This window comes from Triticum aestivum, chromosome 2D (assembly GCF_018294505.1).
Source record: "Triticum aestivum cultivar Chinese Spring chromosome 2D, IWGSC CS RefSeq v2.1, whole genome shotgun sequence".
Taxonomy (NCBI): Eukaryota; Viridiplantae; Streptophyta; class Magnoliopsida; order Poales; family Poaceae; genus Triticum; species Triticum aestivum.
In genome coordinates this window covers 644,364,087-644,369,705 of record NC_057799.1, presented here as the reverse complement: position 1 = coordinate 644,369,705, position 5,619 = coordinate 644,364,087, and the positions used below count along the sequence as shown (strand labels likewise).

At 40.9% G+C, this 5,619-nt stretch overlaps 1 pseudogene; it reads left to right on the top strand.

Annotated features, from left to right (window-relative positions):
- Positions 1-872: 872 nt before the first annotated feature.
- LOC123050728 (disease resistance protein RGA5-like) lies at positions 873-4,242 on the top strand (annotated as a pseudogene).
- Positions 4,243-5,619: the final 1,377 nt, after the last annotated feature.

The window sequence follows — 5,619 nt, the reverse complement described above, 5'->3', positions numbered from 1 at the left end:
CGGAGGTGATGTGGCATAATCACTCAGTTGTCAATCTGTTTACCAATGTAAATATTAGAATATGAAATCGTGGCACATCTAAGATCAGAAAATGCTCCTTTTGTATCCTAATTCTGTAAAACAGGAGAGACTCTCTTTCTATTATGATTTACTCGACCATTTTCGGGTAAAAATAGGGTTAGAATTTCAAAATGTGTGAGCGCTTCAAACGAAGGCTGGGGGTATTCTTTTTATGAATGCGTAGACTGCACTTTGACAGCAGACACGTTAGAAACAGACAAACCAGTCGGATTCCCACATACTTTAACTCCTCATATGAGGACGGCTGATTCAGATCTGAGCTTCATCTTGCTTTCACAGTGCTCATCTGTTGACTCCGAGCTCACACGCAGGCTTCTGAGGATGCTCTAGGTAATCACCATCTCCCCCTTGAGAAAAAATTCTCCTAATACTGTAAATTGGGTGCTTTCGCATATGCTCTTCTCGCATGATCTGTAGCTTGTTAACTTAAGAAACTGCTGTGGCTGCTGCTTCTTAATCATGTTTAGGATGTTGTTAAGTTCCAGCATGATATGTAATTGTTGTTAGGCTGTCATGTGACGACTATCTTGAAATAATTGCCTCAATTCAAGACAAGTCTCCATCCCCACTTCTTTCTCCTTTCATTGAGGTCTGTCTGTTTGACTTCATTCTGAATTTCTACCGAAGTTTTGACTTCATGCTCCCGACTAATCATTTTGCCGTTCTTTAGGCAATGTAGTGCAAGACGAAGTTCTTCATCAACGCAGCAGATCGCCACCACCGTCTTCCCTCTGCTGCTTCCGCAAACACCAGCGGCCGGCTGAGAGGCTGAGCTATAGCGCAGGCCGGGCATGGCCCAGGCGGTGATTGGAGCGATGGGCACCCTCCTGCCCAAGCTAGCCGACCTAATCACCAAGGAGTACAACCTTCAGAGGGGTGTCAGGGGCGAGATCATGTTTCTCAAAGCCGAGATGGAGAGCATGGAGACCTCTCTCCTCAGGATTTCTGAGGCTCCAATCGACCAGCCACCGGACATCCAAGTCATGCTTTGGGCCAAGGCTGTGAGGGACTTGTCATATGGCCTGGAAGATAGCATCGACAAGTTCATGGTGCGCATCGAAACCGATGGCCGACCAGATAAGTCCCATAGCTTCAGGAATTTCATTGATAAGAGCCTCAGCCTGTTGACCAAGGGAAAGATTTGCCACAAGATCGGCATCGATATCAAAGACATCAAGAGCCGCATCAAGGAGGTCAGTGACCGGCGTGATAGGTACAAGGTTGACAATGTGGCTGCTGCCAAGCCCGTCGGTCCAGCTATTGACACCCTTCGCCTAGCAGCCTTGTATACAAAGGCCACGGAGCTCGTTGGCACTGACGAGAAGAGCGTTGAGGTAATCAAGATGCTGACGGAGGGAGATGAGGTTTCAGAGAAATGTCTAGAAGTGGTCTCTATTGTTGGATTTGGTGGATTGGGCAAGACAACCCTTGCCAATGCAGTGTATAAGAAGCTCAGAGTGCAAATCAGTATTCAAAAACAAAATTTGCAATTCGATTGTGCGGCCTTTGTTTCCGTGTCTCTTAATCCTAATATGAAGCATATTTTCAAGAGCATGCTCCATCAACTTGACAAGTAGATGTACCAGAACATTAATGAAGCATCATGGGGCGAGCAACAACTCATCAGTGAGATAAGAACATTCTTTGAAAACAAGAGGTACGTTTGTGAATATGTGTTCCTCAATGTTCCGTATATGGATGCCAGAAGGAAATTACAATAGTGCAGACCTCTCAAGTTTTTATTTTCTTTGCCATTTAAGTTGGTAAGCTTTGGGAGTCAGCATAGCTCAAATGGTTGGGGGAGTGGATGTATAAACCCAACACCTGAGTTCAAATCCTCACGGAGGCGAATTTAGGTTCCTATTAGTTCTTGAGGACCATGCTTTCCTTGTACTCATGCATTTATCCTTGAGGACTAGGCTTGGTGTGTAACCAAGATTTAAAATCTTAGTACTCATGCTTAAAAAGGCTGTATGCATCGTCCCTAGTTGGTGTAGAGGCCGGCGAAGTAAAATTATCCCCCAGTTTTAATTTGTCGAAGAAAAGTTGGTAAGCTTTATTACACAGCTCAATTCTACCCAATTAATGTATGACAACTCTTATGTAATATATGTATTTTGATATCAACTGAAGGTACTTGATAGTTATTGATGACATATGGGATAAATCCGTCTCGGAAAATATCAAGTATGCATTTATTGAGAATGGATACGGAAGTAGAGTAATCACAACAACTCGGGTTCTTGATGTTTCCCTGCAAGCTGGTGGTGTATATCAGCTGAAACCTCTTTCTGTTGTCGACTCAAGAAAGTTGTTCTATCAAATAATATATGAGATGGAGAACAAGTCACAACCTAATCAATTGGTTGAAGTATCTGAGAGAATTTTAAAAAGATGTGGGGTAGTTCCGCTAGCTATCCTTGCGATAGGTAGCTTGCTGTCTAGTGAAAAGGGAAGAGCACATACACATGAGTATTGGTCCAAGTGTACAAATCCATCAGTTCGGGGCTAGACAATAATCATGATGATGTGAAGAACATGAGGAGAATATTATCTGTAAGTTACTCTGGCCTACCTCCGCACCTAAAGACTTGCTTACTGCATCTTGGTTTGTATCCAGAGGATTATGAGATTGAAGCAGAACAACTGATTTGGAAATGGGTTGGTGAAGGTTTTGTGAAAAAAGAACAAGGGAGGAGCTTATATGAAGTAGGAGAGGATTACTTGAAGGAGCTAGTTAATATAAACTTGGTCCAGCCTTCATATTTAAATATCCTTCGTCATGTGCATGATATGGTTCGTGACTTCATCACTTATTTGTCACATGAGGAGAATTTTCTAACAACACCAGATTGTCAGCAGTTAGAGTATCTAACAAGTAAGATACGCCGATTGTCCTTGCAGACCAGGAATGAAGAAGTTGGTAATCAGGTGGCAACCGTGAGCTTGTCCCACGTGAGGTCACTTACTGTGTTTACTCCAGCTTTTAGTTTGCTGCCAGCACTCTTCTGTTTCCCAGTCCTGCGTGTATTAGATTTAGCTGAATGTGAAGTGTATAATACCCATTGGAATGATGTATGCAATTTGTTTCACTTGAGATATTTGAATTTAAGGAGTACATCTATCACTAATATCCCGAAAGAGATCGGGAATCTACAATTTCTGCAAGTGCTGGACATAAGGTCTACCAAAATAGAAGAAGAGCTGCCGTCAACCTTTGCTCAACTAACACAATTGTTGTTAATCCACATGCTTAATAGCATCACTTATGCAGTGCCAAGATCGATGTGCTCCATGTCTTACCTGTTCTTCCTAAGTATCACACTGAAAACATTAGGAGAGGAGGACCTTCAAGTCCTCGGGAGCATAGTGTCTCTCTGAACTGGTCATACAAGTGGAGAAACCTACACAAGGCAGAGAAAAACGGTTGACCACTGGCATTGCTTATCCATTTTCATGTCTAAAGATGTTCAGTGTCAAGAGTGACACCATGGAGTTGAGGTTTGGACGAGGAGCCATGCAAAGTCTCCAAACCCTCAAATTAGATTTTCAGGATGTGGAGGACACATTATTCCAGTTTGGTGATTTTGCATTGGGTTTAGAGAACCTTCCGTCGCTTGAGGATGTTTGTGTTACATTCAGTGAAGATACAAGCGAGAAGATTAGTAGTGTGGAAAATGCATTGAGGAAAGAGATAGATATGAATCAAAACAAGCCTAGACTGAGAGTTACAGATATGGGACGCCTCATGGTAACTACCATAATTCACACTGTCAAACAGTATATAGTTATTTTTTACTTGCTAATTTTTGTACCTTACTAGCACAAATGCCCGTGCGTTGCAATGGGAGGCTACAAAACTTACCTCCAGTAGGAATGCGGGCTGCGACCCCAAGAGCCTCCAGCACCCTGGTCGCAACGGACTGGCTTTGAAATGTCGAACGATACCTGAGAAGAAAGGATGTGGCGTCCGCGTGCAGTAGATCATCGGTGGCAAAATCTCTACTATGAAATTTAAGAAGAAAATTAACATGCAATCGTGTTATTTCTCATTCATTGCATAAACTTATTTGGGTTTAATCTCTCAAACTAAACCAATGATTAATTCTATGAAACAACATTCAGATAGAAAACATCATATCTCGCCAATTTGGGGTTTAATCAGGGATAGCTTGCTCCTTTGTCACCCAAATATACATGTACTAAGAGAATATCTATTGGATAACAGAACGGAAGGAGAAATAATCAACAATGGTGGTGACAGTAACACAAGGAGAAATAATCAAGAATGATGTTTCCAGTAACATAAGGAGCATGGTGATAACTACATTGCAGTCGTCACCAACCGAAAGCAACTGACGCAAGCCAGAATATAAACTGTGTTGTAACAGGAGAGAAAAATCCTCATATGCACCATCTCCGTTATTATGCTCAACATCTGAAGTACATCAAATATTAAAAAAAGAGTCTGCAAAAAAGAAGTAGATATTAATTAATGCTAACAGACAAAACTAAGAAGACAGCTACGCATGATGCACATCATATCCGGTTGTATATATACAACCTGCAGATTTGAAATTTCAAACAATTTTGCAACTCAAACAGTTTGACCACTGACCATATCAACTAATCCATACAAAGTTCTTCACATAAAGGCAATTAGCAATCAGAAGAAAAGTTGAATGGCCAAATCTCTGAAAAGAAAATACCTGAAACGGTACATCAAGAATCTGATTACAAAATAAAACAATAACTATATCTTATCAAATCATGTGACAAAGGAATCCCTCCGTATTAATATATTGTAGTATACACCAAGATCTCCCAGCTCTGTAGCACCTTTTGTTTTCATGCATGATGAATAGGAAAATAATGTTGAAATACTACTAACCATAAAACAAGATGACATATGTTGGCATATACAAACTACAAAAGCAAGTTAACACATCACACAATAAATGAGCAAACTCAGCAGGTCTCAACTGTCAACATGTAAGCCATAGCATCAGAGATGTTAGTGACTGAAGTTATCTTTCCTGCACATCGACATTGTCATGTACCTCTTTGAATAGATATTTAACATGAGACTTGTGAAATTGTTTTCCTCGCGTGTTAGGTTGGTGCATTGTTACGGTAACAAAGCTGACGACCCATGTGGTAGATTTAACGTGGTGGTCATAATACATTTTGATCTATAAGTAAGAGTAGTGCTAAACCTCTCATATATATCCGTTGAAACCAAAAGTATACAAATGATGAATCAACGTGTAAGTTTAGCATTGTTTCGATCATTATAAGTTTAAAACCAAATAATATTAAATCTATACAGAAATTTTAGCCCAGCCCAGGTCCTCTCAACCGCAGAAGGCAAGATGCGTCAATGCCGCGAGGGTTTCTGCAATCTCGCGAGATGACGAACTATTCTGAAAAGATTGTTTTCTTTTCTATACCAATGGGGCTGCGTTTGCAACCGTAATGAGGTAGAAATCTAGTACATTTTGATCTATAAGTAAGAGTAGTGCCAAACCTCTCATATCA